This window comes from Pseudophryne corroboree, chromosome 1, assembly GCF_028390025.1.
Source record: "Pseudophryne corroboree isolate aPseCor3 chromosome 1, aPseCor3.hap2, whole genome shotgun sequence".
NCBI lineage: Eukaryota > Metazoa > Chordata > Amphibia > Anura > Myobatrachidae > Pseudophryne > Pseudophryne corroboree.
Window position 1 is genome coordinate 115,234,858 of NC_086444.1, and position 20,508 is coordinate 115,255,365.

The 20,508-nt window shown below is 48.9% G+C and overlaps 1 pseudogene; it reads right to left on the reverse strand.

Moving 5' to 3' along the window:
- Nucleotides 1-322: 322 nt before the first annotated feature.
- LOC134945596 (5S ribosomal RNA) lies at nucleotides 323-440 on the reverse strand (annotated as a pseudogene).
- Nucleotides 441-20,508: the final 20,068 nt, after the last annotated feature.

Genomic DNA, 20,508 nt, shown 5'->3' on the forward strand with positions numbered 1-20,508 from the left:
TTCCTTTATGACCGACAAGGCCGAAAACCGGACCCCTATGTTTGGGGTTATATGTGGAAGGAAATGTGACCTTCTTGGAGTCTGATTTTGACTCCAGAATATCTGTTAACTCCTTACCCAACAGAAACTTCCAGCCAAAGGCAAATTTTCCAGAACCTTCTTTGATTCTGAATCAGCTTTTCGTGTATGTAAGCAGCACTGCTCTGCGAGCAACTATTGTTAATGCTGATGCCCTAGAACATTAGTGTCTATATGAGCTATATGGGATTCTTGCTCCCTTGCAGGCGCTGAAAAACCTGCCTTCCAGTACCTCAGCCCAGTGTACCTACAGCACCTGGTATTCCAAGATGGTCTCCCATCCAAGAACTAACCAGGCCCAAAACTGCTTAGCTTCCAAGATCTAGTGAGATTGGGCCCATCCAGTGTGGTGTGCTGTAGATTGCAAGGTGAAGTCATGGCTGGCCTTATGACTGCCCCAGACAGAGACAATATGGTTTTCAGAAAACCATCCCTCTTTTGACGTTGACGGCAAAGGCCATATATATTTTCGCACTATCAAATGATATGCGTATCTCTATAGGAGGCTTTCCCATTTTTAAACAGTCCTCAGCTGGAAAAGAATATTTGGAATCCCATTTACTGGGAACCTATATTCTTTATTGGGTATAGCCCAAACCTTTTCCCTGATTTTCATCAGCTGCTAGGGTCCCCAATGAGGAGGCCCTATTTTTTTGGGACGTTTAAACATAGGTACCTTATTTTTTAACACAGGCTCTGCTGAATCCTGTAAGGACAGAAAAGCCTTTACTGCTCTCATTAACTCATCTATATTTACCTGTTGTATGCCAAAGAAGAGTATATAGAGGTTTCATCGTCTGATGAATCATCCTGTGTAGCCTGTGCAGTTGATGATTTATTTACACTCGGTTTCTCAGCTTGTTTTATTAGAGAAGCTGTTGGGGATACCGTAGGTAGAGAGCTGCCTGTATGGGTTAATAATGAACCCTATTCCTGGTATCGAAGCTGTAGGAATTAACCTTTCAGCTATACTGGACATGGTCTGTGCAAACATCGACCCAAAGGGGATTTATCTATTATGCTGACAAGCAAACCATTTTACACATGAACCGTCCTGTACCAGATCAGAGAGGATAATACAGTTATTGCAAGACAACATGATATGAGTGTTGGTGTTACTTTAAGTGTACTCTTGTCACCTTTTCCGCTCTTAGACATGATAAATAATCAGCACTTTCACAGTGTACTACACAATTTGTGACTGTAACCACTTTATTGTTCTAAAGTGATATCAATCTGACCCCTACCCATGCACCAGCATTGAGGATCAGAAGACCAACTGACAAACATATATTAAAGTCAGCAATCACACTAGCAGGCAGTCACATGTTATATATTAATCATTTGAGCACATAATCAACTACAAACACATTTTAAAGTATGTAGGAGTACATATTACTGAATTCTGTTTTATACAGATCTTAAAGTATTCAGACGCATTGCGAGGAAAACCACAGTAATGTACACAGACTCATATGCAATAGGCACTTAAACTTAACTATCCATACTGACAAAAGTAGATAGAAATTTAGTGCTGTATAACCCGTACTCGGTAGAGTGGGATACAGGGAGACTCACCTCACTTCCAAGATCGATCAATACGTTAGCGAACGCTGAGTGGATCCAGATGCTACTAGTGTACACCGCCGCTCTGGGAACTTTAAGTGAACACAGACGCACTGTGCATACAGACGCACTGGCCTTACAGACGCCTGTATTGCGACCGGGTCTCCTCGCGGTAGTGCTTAGTGAACACAGACGCAGCGGCTTATGCTGCGACTGAGACCCCTCGTGGTAGCGTCTGAAATGGAAGTGAGGCAACAGTTCATGGCGGGAGACTCGTGGAAACTGCTCATGAACTGGGGGAAACTGGGGGGAGGGGCTACCAGGAGAGCATCTAACTCCCCACCACTGACATCAACCCTAGGGATCGCAGCCTCATACAATTCCTGGTGCCTTATGATCCCTAAGGCCTAGCGCTGCAGCACCCGTGGTGGCGGCGCATCAGCTACTGTTTGGTAGTCTCCTTCCAATACAGTGCGACTACAGGAATTGATGCCTTACCTTCTCCCTGTGCTCCGGCCACAGCCTGGTCACGTCTGCTGGACCTGTGTTATGACTGTGATTTTTGTGAACCTGGTGTTAGTGAAGTCTGTGCGGGCGACTGGAGGACTATGTGTATATTAGGCTGGACTGTAGGAATCAGTGAGAAGGAGAAATCCCTGACCGGGGATTAAACCCGGGCCTCGGCAGAGGAAGCCATATCCAGACCACTGGATCACCAGGGACTTGGTGTTGATAGTAGGATGGTGAATGTATTGATGAGATAGAACTGGATATACTGTCACAGGAGTAGGTGCTTGTGTACTCAAGGTTACTATGAAATAGGTTCTCTGGAGTTGTGCAGAACTGAGCTGGTTACTGGTGAAATTGAGAACCGGACAGTTTACTGGTGAGGCTAGAACTGGGCAGGTTACCGGTGAGACTGGGAACCGCACTGTGAACCGGTATACTGGAACGCAACTGTAATCCGGGCTGGTATCGGATATAACTGGAAACACAACTGAAAGTAGAACGATGACTGTGGCTGTGACTTTAAGGCAAGGCTGAAGAACACTGCGGCTGTGGCTTTAAGACGAGACTGAAGAATACTGCAGCTGTGGCTTTAAGATGAGACTAGAATACTGCAGCTGTGTCTTTAAGACAAGACTGGAATACTGCAGCTGTGGCTTTAAGATGAGACTGTAGCATACTGCAGCTATGGCTTTAAGATGAGACTGTAGAATACTGCAGCTGTGACTTTAAGATGAGACTGTAGAATACTGCAGCTGTGTCTTTAAGATGAGACTGTGGAATACTGGATATCAATGGTAGCACAACTGTAATCCAGACTGGGTAGCAAAAGAGCAGAGTTTTACAGGAACCGAAGTACAAGTGTTACCTTTAGGGAGCTCAGCTTCTAAGCTCACACAGAGCTGTGTGTGACACAAGGAACTGGCAGAGTCTCCAACTCAAGTCTCCTGACTTATACTTCCTGGTCCTTGGTGAGCAGTGTCAGGTGATTCAGAGAGTCTCAGGCTGGCACAGGATTGGACAGCTCTAGGTCAGGTGAACAGTCACTGTCACGTGAGTACTCTAGACTAGGCTCTGATGTGGAGTGATGCCTAGCAGGCCGAAAGAACACTGAAGCCTGAACTTCTGCAAACAAACAAAAGATGCTAGCTTTTAAGCCTAACTTCAGATTGCTGAATTCAGATTCACACAGAAGATTAATCACCACAGGTGGAGCACGTTAACTCTGCACTCAGGAAACTCATGGTACTGACAAGCTGTTTATCCCAGTGAGCAAAAAGACACAGGATCCAGGACAGATGGCAGGGGTAAGTCACCAAATATGAGAACTACAGTGAGGATTGTGACAACCTGCTAGTATATCTAACACAGACGCCCGCCGAGACAGCACTGTACACATGGGTAAGCGTTGTTGCGACCCGGCGGAGAGTTGTTGGAGCGACTCTTTCCAATATGCGTATAAGACGCTGTTAAGAAAGATCGCTCAAAAACATAGTAAGACTATAAAAAAAGATTTTACTTACCGATAAATCTATTTCTCGTAGTCCGTAGTGGATGCTGGGACTCCGTCAGGACCATGGGGATTAGCGGCTCCGCAGGAGACAGGGCACAAAAATAAAAGCTTTAGGACTAGGTGGTGTGCACTGGCTCCTCCCCCTATGACCCTCCTCCAAGCCTCAGTTAGGATACTGTGCCCGGACGAGCGTACACAATAAGGAAGGATTTTGAATCCCGGGTAAGACTCATACCAGCCACACCAATCACACCGTACAACCTGTGATCTGAACCCAGTTAACAGTATGACAAACGTAGGAGCCTCTGAACAGACGGCTCACAACAATAACAACCCGATTTTTTTTTTTTTGTAACAATAACTATGTACAAGTATTGCAGACAATCCGCACTTGGGATGGGCGCCCAGCATCCACTACGGACTACGAGAAATAGATTTATCGGTAAGTAAAATCTTATTTTCTCTGACGTCCTAGTGGATGCTGGGACTCCGTCAGGACCATGGGGATTATACCAAAGCTCCCAAACGGGCGGGAGAGTGCGGATGACTCTGCAGCACCGAATGAGAGAACTCCAGGTCCTCTTTAGCCAGGGTATCAAATTTGTAGAATTTTACAAACGTGTTCTCCCCCGACCACGTAGCTGCTCGGCAGAGTTGTAATGCCGAGACCCCTCGGGCAGCCGCCCAAGATGAGCCCACCTTCCTTGTGGAATGGGCCTTGATAGATTTAGGCTGTGGCAGGCCTGCCACAGAATGTGCAAGTTGAATTGTGCTACAAATCCAACGAGCAATCGTCTGCTTAGAAGCAGGAGCACCCAGCTTGTTGGGTGCATACAGTATAAACAGCGAGTCAGATTTTCTGACTCCAGCCGTCCTTGAAATATATATTTTCAATGCCCTGACAACGTCCAGCAACTTGGAATCCTCCAAATCGCTAGTAGCCGCAGGCACCACAATAGGCTGGTTCAGGTGAAACGCTGAAACCACCTTAGGCAGAAACTGAGGACGCGTCCGCAGTTCTGCCCTGTCCGAATGGAAAATCAGATATGGGCTTTTATACGATAAAGCCGCCAATTCTGACACTCTCCTGGCTGAAGCCAGGGCCAGTAGCATGGTTACTTTCCATGTAAGATATTTCAAATCCACCGATTTGAGTGGCTCAAACCAATGGGATTTGAGAAAATCCAAAACTACATTAAGATCCCACGGAGCCACTGGGGGCACAACCGGGGGCTGTATATGTAGTACTCCTTTTACAAAAGTCTGGACTTCAGGAACTGAAGCCAATTCTTTCTGGAAGAAAATCGACAGGGCCGAAATTTGAACCTTAATGGACCCTAATTTGAGGCCCATAGACAATCCTGTTTGCAGGAAATGTAGGAATCGACCCAGTTAAAATTCCTCCGTCGGGGCTTCCTGGCCTCACACCACGCAACATATTTTCTCCAAATGCGGTGATAATGTTGTACAGTCACCTCCTTCCTGGCTTTTACCAGGGTAGGGATGACCTCTTCCGGAATGCCTTTTTCCCTTAGAATTCGGCGTTCAACCGCCATGCCGTCAAACGCAGCCGCGGTAAGTCTTGGAATAGACACGGTCCCTGCTGAAGCAGGTCCCGTCTTAGAGGTAGAGGCCACGGATCTTCCGTGAGCATCTCCTGAAGTTCCGGGTACCAAGTTCTTCTTGGCCAATCCGGAGCCACGAGTATCGTTCTTACTCCCCTTTGCCGTATAATTCTCAGTACTTTTGGTATGAGAGGCAGAGGAGGAAACACATACACTGACTGGAACACCCACGGTGTTACCAGAGCGTCCACAGCTATTGCCTGAGGGTCTCTTGACCTGGCGCAAAACCTGTCCAGTTTTTTGTTGAGGCGGGACGCCATCATATCCACCTTTGGTTTTTCCCAACGGTTCACAATCATGTGGAAGACTTCTGGATGAAGTCCCCACTCTCCCGGGTGTAGATCGTGTCTGCTGAGGAAGTCCGCTTCCCAGTTGTCCACTCCCGGAATGAACACTGCTGACAGTGCTATCACATGATCTTCCGCCCAGCGAAGAATCCTTGCAGCTTCTGCCATTGCCCTCCTGCTTCTTGTGCCGCCCTGTCTGTTTACGTGGGCGACTGCCGTGATGTTGTCCGACTGGATCAACACCGGCTGACCCTGAAGCAGGGGTTTTGCCAGGCTTAGAGCATTGTAAATCGCTCTTAGCTCCAGTATATTTATGTGAAGAGACATCTCCAGGCTTGACCACACTCCCTGGAAGTTTCTTCCCTGTGTGACCGCTCCCCAGCCTCTCAGACTGGCATCCGTGGTCACCAGGACCCAGTCCTGTATGCCGAATCTGCGGCCCTCTAACAGATGAGCACTCTGCAACCACCACAGAAGAGACACCCTTGTCCGTGGAGACAAAGTTATCCGCTGATGCATCTGCAGATGCGATCCGGACCATTTGTCCAGCAGATCCCACTGAAAAGTTCGTGCGTGGAATCTGCCGAATGGAATCGCTTCGTAAGAAGCCACCATTTTTCCCAGGACTCTTGTGCATTGATGCACAGACACTTTTCCTGGTTTTAGGAGGTTCCTGACAAGTTCGGATAACTCCCTGGCTTTCTCCTCCGGAAGAAACACCTTTTTCTGAACCGTGTCCAGAATCATTCCCAGGAACAGCAGACGTGTCGTCGGGGTCAATTGAGATTTTGGAAAATTCAGAATCCACCCGTGCTGTTGCAGCACTACTTGGGTTAGTGCTACTACGTCCTCCAGCTGTTCTCTGGACCTTGCCCTTATCAGGAGATCGTCCAAGTAAGGGATAATTAATACGCCTTTTCTTCGCAGAAGAAACATCATTTCGGCCATTACCTTGGTAAAGACCCGAGGTGCCGTGGACAATCCAAACGGCAGCGTCTGAAACTGATAATGACAGTTTTGCACCACGAACCTGAGGTACCCTTGATGTGAAGGGCAAATTGGGACATGCAGGTAAGCATCCTTGATGTCCAGGGACACCATAAAGTCCCCTTCTTCCAGATTCGCTATCACTGCTCTGAGTGACTCCATCTTGAACTTGAATTTTTGTATGTACAGGTTCAAAGATTTCAGATTTAGAATAGGTCTTACCGAGCCGTCCGGCTTCGGTACCACAAATAGTGTGGAATAATACCCCTTTCCCTGTTGTAGGAGGGGTACCTTGACTATCACCTGCTGAGAATACAGCTTGTGAATGGCTTCCAATACCGTCGCCCTGTCTGAGGGAGACGTTGGCAGAGCAGACTTTAGGAACCGGCGAGGGGGAGACTTCTCGAATTCCAACCTGTAACCCTGAGATACTACCTGCAGGATCCAGGGGTCCACCTGTGAGTGAGCCCACTGTGCGCTGAAATTCTTGAGTCGACCCCCCACCGCCCCTGAGTCCGCTTGTAAAGCCCCAACGTCATGCTGAGGGCTTTGCAGAAGCCGGGGAGGGCTTCTGCTCCTGGGAGGGAGCTGCTTGGTGCACTCTCTTACCCTTTCCTTTGCCTCGGGGCAGATATGACTGTCCTTTTGCCCGCTTGTTCTTATAGGAACGAAAGGACTGCGGCTGAAAAGACGGTGTCTTTTTCTGTTGGGAGGGTACCTGAGGTAAAAAGGTGGATTTCCCGGCTGTTGCCGTGGCCACCAATCCGATAGACCGACCCCAAATAATTCCTCCCCTTTATACGGCAATACTTCCATATGCCGTTTGGAATCCGCATCACCTGACCACTGTCGCGTCCATAAACTTCTTCTGGCAGATATGGACATCGCACTTACTCTCGATGCCAGAGTGCAAATATCCCTCTGAGCATCTCGCATATAAAGAAAAGCATCCTTTAATTGCTCTATAGTCAATAAAATACTGTCCCTATCCAGGGTATCAATATTTTCAGTCAGGGAATCCGACCAAACCACCCCAGCACTGCACATCCATGCTGAGGCGATGGCTGGTCGCAGTATAACACCAGTATGAGTGTATATACTTTTCAGGGTAGTTTCCAGCCTCCTATCAGCTGGATCCTTGAGGGCGGCCGTTTCAGGAGACGGTAACGCCACTTGTTTTGATAAGCGTGTGAGTGCCTTATCCACCCTAGGGGGTGTTTCCCAGCGCGCCCTAACCTCTGGCGGGAAAGGCTATAATGCCAATAACTTCTTTGAAATTAGCAGTTTTCTATCGGAGTTAACCCACGCTTCATCACACACTTCATTCAATTCCTCTGATTCAGGAAAAACTACAGGTAGTTTTTTCAGACCCCACATAATACCCCTTTTTGTGGTACTTGCAGTATCAGAGATATGCAAAGCCTCCTTCATTGCCGTGATCATATAACGTGTGGCCCTACTGGAAAATACGTTTGTTTCTTCACCGTCGACACTAGATTCGGTGTCCGTGTCTGGGTCTGTGTCGACCGACTGAGGTAAAGGGCGTTTTACAGCCCCTGACGGTGTCTGAGACGCCTGGACAGGTACTAACTGGTTTGCCGGCCGTCTCATGTCGTCAACTGATTTTTGTAACGTGCTGACATTATCACGTAATTCCATAAACAAAGCCATCCATTCCGGTGTCGACTCCCTAGGGGGTGACATCACCATTACCGGCAATTGCTCCGCCTCCACACCAACATCGTCCTCATACATGTCGACACACACGTACCGACACACAGCAGACACACAGGGAATGCTCTTATCGAAGACAGGACCCCACTAGCCCTTTGGGGAGACAGAGGGAGAGTTTGCCAGCACACACCCAAGCGCTATAAATATATAGGAACAACCCTACAGAAGTGTTGTTTCCTTTATAGCAGCTTAATATATCAATATCGCCAAAAAAGTGCCCCCCCTCTCTGTTTTTTTACCCTGTTTCTGTAGTGCAGTGCAGGGGAGAGTCCTGCGAGCCTTCCTCGCAGCGGAGCTGTGCAGGAAAATGGCGCTGTGTGCTGAGGAGATAGGCCCCGCCCCCTATTTCGGCGGGCTCTTCTCCCGGTGTTTGTGAGACCTGGCAGGGGTTAAATACATCCATATAGCCCCAGGGGTTATATGTGATGTATTTTTAGCCAGAACAAGGTATTATCATTGCTGCCCAGGGCGCCCCCCCCCCCAGCGCCCTGCACCCTCAGTGACCGCTGGTGTGAAGTGTGCTGACAACAATGGCGCACAGCTGCAGTGCTGTGCGCTACCTCATGAAGACTGAAAAGTCTTCTGCCGCCGGTTTCTGGACCTCTTCACTTTTCGGCATCTGCAAGGGGGTCGGCGGCGCGGCTCCGGGACCGGACTCCATGGCTGGGCCTGTGTTCGATCCCTCTGGAGCTAATGGTGTCCAGTAGCCTAAGAAGCCAATCCATCCTGCACGCAGGTGAGTTCACTTCTTCTCCCCTAAGTCCCTCGTTGCAGTGAGCCTGTTGCCAGCAGGACTCACTGAAAATAAAAAACCTAATAACTTTTTCTAAGCAGCTCTTTAGGAGAGCCACCTAGATTGCACCCTGCTCGGACGGGCACAAAAACCTAACTGAGGCTTGGAGGAGGGTCATAGGGGGAGGAGCCAGTGCACACCACCTAGTCCTAAAGCTTTTATTTTTGTGCCCTGTCTCCTGCGGAGCCGCTAATCCCCATGGTCCTGACGGAGTCCCAGCATCTACTAGGACGTCAGAGAAAAATAAAATAAGAAAGCTTAGGGCTGCACTAGAACAGCAGCCCTCTGACCATGGTCCAGCTCCTGCCGCACCAAACAAAAAACTGATTTGCCTGAGCCAGTGGGCGGGGATATATGGACGGGCCCGTTGCATCCTAAGAGGCCTGAAAGCTTGTGATCGTTTGGTGCCAATCCGCTGTCGATCCATCATATCCCATTGTTATCCTGTGGATAACCTGTGGACCCTGCCGGAGAAATATGTATACTGATGGTTGGGGGCCCTCCTGTTCACACTGCACAAGATCGAGAAGGGGAAGACTATAGACATAGGCGTGCGCACGGGGGGTGCCTGGTGCACACAGGCACCCCCTAATGTCCGGCACCCCCCGCACGTCTCACGCCTGTGATCTGTTGTGCTGCCGATGTGAAGATGTGGCGCCACCAGCGGCTCTGCAGTCACACATCTGAACAGAGCCGCCTGCGGTAGCGCCGGAGTGGGTGCACTGCGGGCTGCGGCGCCGGTACTGTGACTGTTGGTGGGGCACTGTAGTCAGCGTATGTATGATAGCCCCTAAGAAATATGGTGGATGCTCTGGGAGGAGGGCTACTGCGCATGCCTGGCTGCAGCAGCTCCTCCTCCCATCATCCTTTGCGGAGTCAGTGAGACTCCGGGCACTGCGCCACCACTGAGCCCGGACCCTGCTACCCTCCACCACAAAATGCAGGGGCGGACCAGCGCACGATGATATCTATTTTTGATCAAAGTAAGGCAGCTTACATGTATTCAAAAGCGTCTGTGTGTGTATATATATATATATATATACTCAGTATGTATATATGTTTAAGTATGTATATATATATATATATATATATATATATAATAAGAATTTACTTACCGATAATTCTATTTCTCGTAGTCCGTAGTGGATGCTGGGGACTCCGTCAGGACCATGGGGAATAGCGGGCTCCGCAGGAGACAGGGCACATCTAAAAAGCTTTTTAGGTCACATGGTGTGTACTGGCTCCTCCCCCTATGACCCTCCTCCAAGCCTCAGTTAGGTACTGTGCCCGGACGAGCGTACACAATAAGGAAGGATCTTGAATCCCGGGTAAGACTCATACCAGCCACACCAATCACACCGTACAACTTGTGATCTGAACCCAGTTAACAGTATGATAACAAAACGAAGTAGCCTCTGAAAAAATGGCTCACAACAATAGTAATAACCCGATTTTTGTAACAATAACTATGTACAAGCATTGCAGACAATCCGCACTTGGGATGGGCGCCCAGCATCCACTACGGACTACGAGAAATAGAATTATCGGTAAGTAAATTCTTATTTTCTCTAACGTCCTAGTGGATGCTGGGGACTCCGTCAGGACCATGGGGATTATACCAAAGCTCCCAAACGGGCGGGAGAGTGCGGATGACTCTGCAGCACCGAATGAGAGAACTCCAGGTCCTCTTTAGCCAGAGTATCAAATTTGTAAAATTTTACAAACGTGTTCTCCCCTGACCACGTAGCTGCTCGGAAAAGTTATAATGCCGAGACTCCTCGGGCAGCCGCCCAGGATGAGACCACCTTCCTTGTGGAATGGGCATCTACATATTTCGGCTGTGGCAGGCTTGCCACAGAATGTGCAAGCTGAATTGTACTACAAATCTAGCGTGCAATAGACTGCTTAGAAGCAGGAGCACCCAGCTTGTTGGGTGCATACAATATAAACAGCAAGTCAGACTTTCTGACTCCAGCCGTCCTAACTATATATATATATATATATATATATATATATATTTTTAGGGCCCTGACAACGTCTAGTAACTTGGAGTCCTCCAAGTCCCCAGTAGCCGCAGGCACCACAATAGGTTGTTTCAGGTGACAACGCTGACACCCCTTTAGGAAGAAACTGGAGACGAGTCCCAGTTCTGCCCTGTTCAAATGGAAAATTCTAATATGGGGTTTTGTAAAACAAAACCGCCCATTCTTTTTGACAATCGCCTGGCCGAGGCCAGGACTAACCACATGGTCACTTTCCATGTGAGATATTGGTCAACAGCATGGTCACTTTCCATGTGAGATATTTCAAATCCACAGATTTGAGCGGTTCAAACCAATATGATTTTAAGGAATCCCAACACTATGTTGAGATCTCACGGTGCCCCTAGAGGCACAAAAGAACTGTATATGGAATACACCCTTTACAATCTGGACTTCAGGAACTGAAGTCAATTTTTTCTGGAAGAAAATCTACAGGGCCGAAATTTAAATCTTAATGAACCCCAATTTGAGACTCAAAACACTCCTGTTTTCAGGAAGTGCAGAATCGACCTAGTTGAATTTCCTTCGTGGAGCCTTCCTGGCCTTACCCACGCAACATATTTTCACCACATGTGGTGATGATGTTGTGCGGTCACCTCCTTCCTGGCTTTGACCAAGGTAGGTATGACCTCTTATGGAATGCCTTTTTCCCTTCAGAATCCGGTATTCAACCGCCATGCCGTCAAACGCAGCCGCGGTAATTCTTGGAAAAGACATGGTACTTGCTGAAGCAAGTCCCTTCTTAGCTCCCCAGGCCCTTAGTCCTCTGTGAGCATCTCTTGAAGCTCCGGGTACCAAGTCCCTCTTGGCCCATCCGGAGCCACTAGTATAGTTCATACTCCTCTATGTCTTATAATTCTCAATACCTTGGTTATGAGAAACAGAGGAGGGAACCCATACACTTACTGGTACACCCACGGTGTTACCAGAACATCCACAGCTATCGCCTGAAGGTCTCATGACCTGGCGGAATACCTGTCCCGTTTTTCGGGCGGGACGCTATCATGTCCACCTTTGGTCTTTGCCAACGGTCCACAATCATGCTGAAAAACTTCCCTATGAAGTTTCCACTCTCCCGGGTGGAGGTCATGCCTGCTGAGGAAGTCTGCTTCCCAGTCGTCCACTCCCGGAAAGAACACTGCTGACAGTGCTATCACATGATTTTCCGCCTAGCGAAAAATCCTTGCAGTTTTGTCACTGCCCTCCTGCTTCTTGTGCCGCCCTTTCTGTTTACGTGGGCGACTGCCGTGATGTTATCCCACTGGATCAATACCGGCTGACCTTGAAGCAGAGGTCTTGCTAAGTTTAGAGCCTTATAAATTTGCTCTAAGCTTATTTATGCAGAGAGAATTCTCCAGACTTAATCACACTTCCCTGGAAATTTTTTCCCTGTGTGACTGTTCTCCAGCCTCTCAGGCTGGCCTCCGTGGTCACCGGCATCCAATCCTGAATGCCAAATCTGCGGCCCTCTAGAAGATGAGCACTCTGTAATCACCACAGGAGAGACACCCTTGTCCTTGGATATAGGGTTATCCGCTGATGCATCTGAGGATGCGATCCGGACCATTTGTCCAGCAGATCCCACCGAAGAGTTCTTGCGGGAAATCTGCCGAATGGAATTGCTTCGTAATAAGCCACCATTTTTACCAGGACTCTTGTGCAATGATGCACTGACACTTTTCCTGGTTTTAGGAGGATCCCGATTAGCTCGGAGAACTCCCTGGCTTTCTCCACTGGGAGAAACACGTTTTTCTGGACTGTGTCCAGAATCATCCCTATGAACAGTAGACGTGTCATCGGAAAAAGCTGCGATTTTGGAATATTTAGAATCCACTCGTGCTGACGTAGAACTACTTAAGATAGTGCTACTCCGACCTCCAACTGTTCTCTGGACCTTGCCCTTATCAGGAAAGCGTCCATGTTTCCTTTTAAGAAAAATCATCATTCCGGCCATTACCTTGGTAAAGACCCGCGGCGCCGTGGACAACCCAAACGGCAGCGTCTGAACTGATAGTGACAGTTCTGTACCAGGAACCTGAAGTACCCTTGGTGAGAAGGGCAAATTTGGACCTGTAGGTAAGCGTCCCTGATATCCAGTGACACCATATCGTCCCCTTCTTCCTGGTTCGCTATCACTGCTCTGAGTGACTCCATCTTGATTTGAACGCTTGTATGTAAGTGTTCAAATATTTCAGATCTCACCGAGCCGGTTGGCTTCAGTACCACAATATAGTGTGGAATACTATCCCCTTCCATGTTGTAAGAGGGGTACTTTGATTATCACCTGCTGGGAATACAGCCTGTGAATTGTGTGAGGGGGAGATGTCTCGAATTTCCAATGTACACCTGGGATACTACATGTAGGATCCCGGAGTTCCCTTGCGAGTGAGCCCCCTGCGTACTGAAACTCTTGAGATGACCCCCTACCGCACCTGAGTCCGCTTGTACGGCCCCAGCGTTATGCTGCGGACTTGGCAGAAGCTGTGAGGGGCTTCTGTTCCTGGGAATGGGCTGCTTGCTGCAGTCTTCTTCCCTTTCCTCTACCCCTGGGCAGATATGACTGGCCTTTGCCCGCCTGCCCCTATGGGGACGAAAGGACTGAGACTGAAAAGACTGTGTCCTTTTTTGCCGATATGTGATTCGGGGTAACAAAAAGTGGATTTTTCAGCTGTTGCCATGGCCACCAGGTCCGATGGACCGCCCCTTTATACGGCAATACTTCCACATGCCGTCTGGAATCTGCCTCACCTGACCACTGTCGTGTCTTCGTCTGGCAGATATGTAAATCACATTTACTCTTGATGCCAGAATGCAAATATCCCTCTGCGCATCACGCATATATAGAAATGCATCCTTAAAATGCTCTATAGTCAATAAAATCTTGTCCCTGTCAAGGGTATCAAAATTTTCAGTCAGGAAATCCGACCAAGCCCCCTCAGCGCTGCACATCCAGGCTGAGGCGATTGCTGGTCGTAGTATAACACCAGTATGTGTGTATATACTGTCATGATATTTTTCAGCTTCCTATCAGCTGGCTTCTTGAGGGCGGCCGTATCTAGAGACGGTAACGCCATGTTTTTATAAGCGTGTGAGCGCCTTATCCACCCTAAGGTGTGTTTCCCAACTCGCCCTTACTTCTGGCGGGAAAGGGTATACCGCCCATAACTTTCTATCGGAGGAACCCCACGTATCATCACACACTTCATTTAATTTATCTGATTCAGGCAAAACTACAAGTAGTTTATTCACACCCTACAAAATACCCTTATTTGTGGTACTTGTAGTATCAGAAATATGTAACAGCTCCTTCATTGCCCTTAACATGTAACTCGTGGCCCTAAAGGAAAATTACGTATGTTTCTTCACCGTCGACACTGGGGTCAGTGTCCATGTCTGTGTCTGTCGACCGACTGAGGTAAATGGGCGTTTTTACAAGCCCCTGACGGTGTCTGAGACGCCTGGACCGGTACTAATTTGTCCGCCGGCCATCTCATGTCGTCAACCGTCTTGCAGCGTGTTGACATTATCACGTAATTCCATAAGTAGACCATCCATTCCGGTGTCGACTCCCTAGAGAGTGACATCAACATTACAGGCAATTTGCTCCGCCTCCTCACCAACATTTTCCTCATACATGTCGACACACACGTACCGACATACAGCACACACACAGGGAATGCTCTGATAGAGGACAGGACCCACTAGCCCTTTGGGGAGACAGAGGGAGAGTTTGCCAGCACACACCAAAAGCGCTATAATGTATATAACAACCCTAGAAGGTGTTGTTTCTATATATGCGCTCTTAATATATCATTATATCGCCAATTTATGCCCCCCTTCTCTTTTAACCCTGTTTCTGTAGTGCAGTGCAGGGGAGAGTGGGAGCCTTCCTCACCAGCGGAGCTGATCAGGAAAATGGCGCTGAGTGCTGAGGAGAATAAGCTCCGCCCCCTTTTCGGCTGGCTTTTCCTCCCGGTTTTTTAATAACTGGCCTGGGTTAAAATACATACATATAGCCTTAATGGCTATATGTGATGTATTTATTTGCCAAATAGGTATTTATATTGCTGCCCAGGGCGCCCCCAGCAGCGCCCTGCACCCTCAGTGACCGTGTCAGTGAGCCGTGTGACAACAATGGCGCACAGCTGCAGTGCTGTGCGCTACCTCTCTGAAGACTGTGAAGTCTTCTGCCGCCTGTTTCCGGACCTCCGTTCCGCCGTCTTTCTTCAGCGTCTGTAAGGGGGATCGGCGGCGCGGCTCCGGGACGAACCCCAGGCTGACCTGTGTTCCGACTCCCTCTGGAGCTCAGTGTCCAGTAGCCTAAGACTTCAATCCTCCTGCACGCAGGTGAGTTGCCAGTCTCTCCCCTAAGTCCCTCGTTGCAGTGATCCTGTCGCCAGCAGGAATCACTGATTAGAAACCTAAAAAAAAACCTTTACTAAATAGCTCCTTAAGAGAGCCATCCAGTTTGCACCCTTCTCGGACGGGCACAAAAACCTAACTGAGGCTTGGAGGAGGGTCATAGGGGGAGGAGCCAGTACACACCATGTGACCTAAAAAGCTTTTTAGATGTGCCCTGTCTCCTGCGGAGCCCGCTATTCCCCATGGTCCTGACGGAGTCCCCAGCATCCACTAGGACGTTAGAGAAATATATTTATATATAGATGCTAAGTGGATGGTGGCACTTACAGGACTTTAAAGCATGCTGCGTTCCTCTGCTGAGATGTCAACGTTTCAATTTATTCAATACATTTTCGTCAGGACAATAATTTTCATTATGTCCTGATGAAAATTTATTGAATAAATTGAAACATTGACAACTCATGCTTTAAAGTCCTGCAAATGCCGCCATCCACTTAGCATCTATTGTTTCTACTGGAGGGCAGCAAGGCCAGTTGTGAATAGGGAGGCCAATTCCGAGATTGGGATTGGGATCTGCGGGATCCCGGCCCCAAAACACCAGGGTTTGACTCCTGAGATTGGCGCTACCAATCACAGGATTGTACTGCGTATGCACAGTTCCCTGCTCCACTTCCCCCGGCAGCTTCTCTCCCGAGTGTGTGTAACCCTTTTTTTAATATATATGTGTATACAAGTCCATTAGGCGGTGATAGACACGCCCAGTAGGCGGTGCTAGGCACGCCCAGTAGGCGGTGCTAGGCACGCCACTCCAGTCGTGCACCCCCTTATAAAATGTGCTGTGCACGCCTATGACTATAGACAATGATATAGATTTTTGAATAAAGTTCCAACATATATCAGCACAATGCTATACAATAAGGAAGACAAAGCAAATATAGGGGCAGAGTTAACAACAAGTGTAATTCTTGTTATCACTCATTACGTACGTTAAATGCTGCTTCAGCCAATCCGCATGAAAGGTAGGAGTTCATTGGCTGTTGCACCATCTAGCATATGTAATGAGTGATAACAAGAATATCACGCACTAAGGGGGTCATTCTGACCCGATCGCATGCTGCAGTTTTTTGCAGCGTAGCGATCGGGTCAGAACTGCGCCTGCGCATGGCCGCTCGTTGCTGCGCTACGATCACCTCTGCCTGATTGACAGGCAGAGGCGGTCGATGGGCGGGAGGGGGCGAAACGGCGGCGTTTGTCCGCCATTTCGTGGGCGTGGTCCAGCCAACGCAGGCGTGGCCACACCGTGCGGGGAGTGGCACGCAGCCGCTGCGGGCCTGGGAATGATGAGTAGCTCCCGGCCAGCACGCTAAAGCTGTACTGGTCGGGAGCTACTCTTGAAGTGCAAAGGCATCGCCGCTGTGTGATGCCTTTGCACTTCTGCGGGGAGGGCCGGAACTGACATGACACCCATTAGAACAACTGAATTTCCCCCATAGTGTGTGTGTGTATACATATATATATAATAAGAATTTACTTACCGATAATTCTATTTCTCGTAGTCCGTAGTGGATGCTGGGGACTCCGTCAGGACCATGGGGAATAGCGGCTCCGCAGGAGACAGGGCACAAAAGTAAAAGCTTTAGGATCAGGTGGTGTGCACTGGCTCCTCCCCCCATGACCCCCCTCCAAGCCTCAGTTAGGATACTGTGCCCGGACGAGCGTACACAATAAGGAAGGATTTTGAATCCCGGGTAAGACTCATACCAGCCACACCAATCACACTGTACAACCTGTGAACTGAACCCAGTTAACAGCATGATAACAGCGGAGCCTCTGAAAAGATGGCTCACAACAATAATAACCCGATTTTTGTAACAATAACTATGTACAAATATTGCAGACAATCCGCACTTGGGATGGGCGCCCAGCATCCACTACGGACTACGAGAAATAGAATTATCGGTAAGTAAATTCTTATTTTCTCTAACGTCCTAAGTGGATGCTGGGGACTCCGTCAGGACCATGGGGATTATACCAAAGCTCCCAAACGGGCGGGAGAGTGCGGATGACTCTGCAGCACCGAATGAGAGAACTCCAGGTCCTCCTCAGTCAGGGTGTGCCCCTGACCAAGTATCAGCTCGGCAAAGTTGTAAAGCCGAGACCCCTCGGGCAGCAGCCCAAGATGAGCCCACCTTCCTTGTGGAATGGGCATTTACATATTTTGGCTGTGGCAGGCCTGCCACAGAATGTGCAAGCTGAATTGTACTACACATCCAACTAGCAATCGTCTGCTTAGAAGCAAGAGCACCCAGTTTGTTGGGTGCATACAAGATAACAGCAAGTCAGTTTTCCTGACTCCAGCCGTCCTGGAAACTATATTTTCAGGGCCCTGACAACATCTAGCAACTTGGAGTCCTCCAAGTCCCTAGTAGCCGCAGGTACCACAATAAGCTGGTTCAGGTGAAACACTGACACCACCTTAGGGAGAAACTGGGGATGAGTCCGCAGCTCTGCCCTGTCCGAATGGACAATCAGATATGGGCTTTTTTGAGACAAACGCCGCCAATTCTGACACTCGCCTGGCCGAGGCCAGGGCCAACAACATGGTCACTTTCCCTGTGAGATATTTCAAATCCACAGATTTGAGCGGTTTAAACCAATGTGAATATAGGAATCCCAGAACTACGTTGAGATCCCACAGTGCCACTGGAGGCACAAAAGGGGGTTGTATATGCAGTACTCCCTTGACAAACTTCTGGACTTCAGGAACTGAAGCCAATTCTTTCTGGAAGAAAATTGACAGGGCCGAAATTTGAACCTTAATGGACCCCAATTTGAGGCACATAGACACTCCTGTTTGCAGGAAATGCAGGAAACGACCGAGTTGAAATTTCTTCATGGGGCCTTCCTGGCCTCACACCACGCAACATATTTTCGCCACATGTGGTGATAATGTTGTGCGGTCACCTCCTTCCTGGCTTTGACCAGGGTAGGAATGACCTCTTCCGGAATGCCTTTTTCCCTTAGGATCCGGCGTTCAACCGCCATGCCGTCAAACGCAGCTGCGGTAAGTCTTGGAACAGACATGGTACTTGCTGAAGCAAGTCCCTTCTTAGCGGCAGAGGCCATGAGTCCTCTGTGAGCATCTCTTGAAGTTCCGGGTACCAAGTCCTTCTTGGCCAATCCGGAGCCACGAGTATAGTTCTTACTCCTCTACGTCTTATAATTCTCAATACCTTGGGTATGAGAAGCAGAGGAGGGAAGACATACACCGACTGGTACACCCACGGTGTTACCAGAAACGTCCACAGCTATTGCCTGAGGGTCTTTTGACCTGGCGCAATACTTGTCCAGTTTTTTGTTCAGGCGGGACGCCATCATGTCCACCTTTGGTCTTTTCCAACGGTTCACAATCATGTGGAAGACTTCCCGATGAAGTCCCCACTCTCCCGGGTGGAGGTTGTGCCTGCTGAGGAAGTCTGCTTCCCAGTTGTCCACTCCCGGAATGAACACTGCTGACAGTGCTATCACATGATTTTCCGCCCAGCGAAAAATCCTTGCAGTTTCTGCCATTGCCCTCCTGCTTCTTGTGCCGCCCTGTCTGTTTACGTGGGCGACTGCCGTGATGTTGTCCCACTGGATCAATACCGGCTGACCTTGAAGCAGAGGTCTTGCTAAGCTTAGAGCATTGTAAATTGCCCTTAGCTCCAGTATATTTATGTGGAGAAAAATCTCCAGACTTGATCACACTCCCTGGAAATTTTTTCCCTGTGTGACTGCTCCCCAGCCTCTCAGGCTGGCCTCCGTGGTCACCAGCATCCAATCCTGAATGCCGAATCTGCGGCCCTCTAGAAGATGAGCACTCTGTAACCACCACAGGAGAGACACCCTTGTCCTTGGAGATAGGGTTATCCGCTGATGCATCTGAAAATGCGATCCGGACCATTTGTCCAGTAGATCCCACTGAAAAGTTCTTGCGTGGAATCTGCCGAATGGAATCGCTTCGTAATAAGCCACCATTTTTCCCAGGACTCTTGTGCAATGATGCACTGACACTTTTCCTGGTTTTAGGAGGTTCCTGACTAGCTCGGATAACTCCCTGGCTTTCTCCTCCGGGAGAAACACCTTTTTCTGGACTGTGTCCAGAACCATCCCTAGGAACAGCAGACGTGTCGTCGGAAACGGCTGTGATTTTGGATATTTAGAATCCACCCGTGCTGTCGTAGAACTACTTGAGATAGTGCTACTCCGACTTCCAACTGTTCTCTGGACCTTGCCCTTATCAGGAGATCGTCCAAGTAAGGGATAATTAAGACGCCTTTTCTTTGAAGAAGAATCATCATTTTGGCCATTACTTTGGTAAAGACCCGGGGTGCCGTGCACAATCCAAACGGCAGCGTCTGAAACTGATAGTGACAGTTCCGTACCACGAACCTGAGGTACCCTTGGTGAGAAGGGCAATTTGGGACATGGAGGTAAGCATCCTTGATGTCCAGGGACACCATATAGTCCCCTTCTTCCTGGTTCGCTATCACTGCTCTGAGTGACTCCATCTTGATTTGAACCTTTGTATGTAAGTGTTCAAAGATTTCCCATTTAGAATAGGTCTCACCGAGCCGTCTGGCTTCAGTACCACAATATAGTGTGGAATAATACCCCTTTCCTTGTTGTAGGAGGGGTACTTTGATTATCACCTGCTGGGAATACAGCTTGTGAATTGTTTCCAATACTGCCTCCCTGTCGGAGGAAGACGTTGGTAAAGCAGACATCAGGAGCCTGCGAGGGGGAGACGTCTCGAATTTCCAGTCTGTACCCCTGGGATACTACTTGTAGGATCCAGGGGTCCACTTGCGAGTGAGCCCACTACGCGCTGAAACTCTTGAGACGACCCCCCACCGCACTTGAGTCCGCTTGTACGGCCCCAGCGTCATGCTGAGGACTTGGCAGAAGCTGTGGAGGGCTTCTGTTCCTGGGAATGGGCTGCCTGCTGCAGTCTTCTTCCCTTTCCTCTATCCCT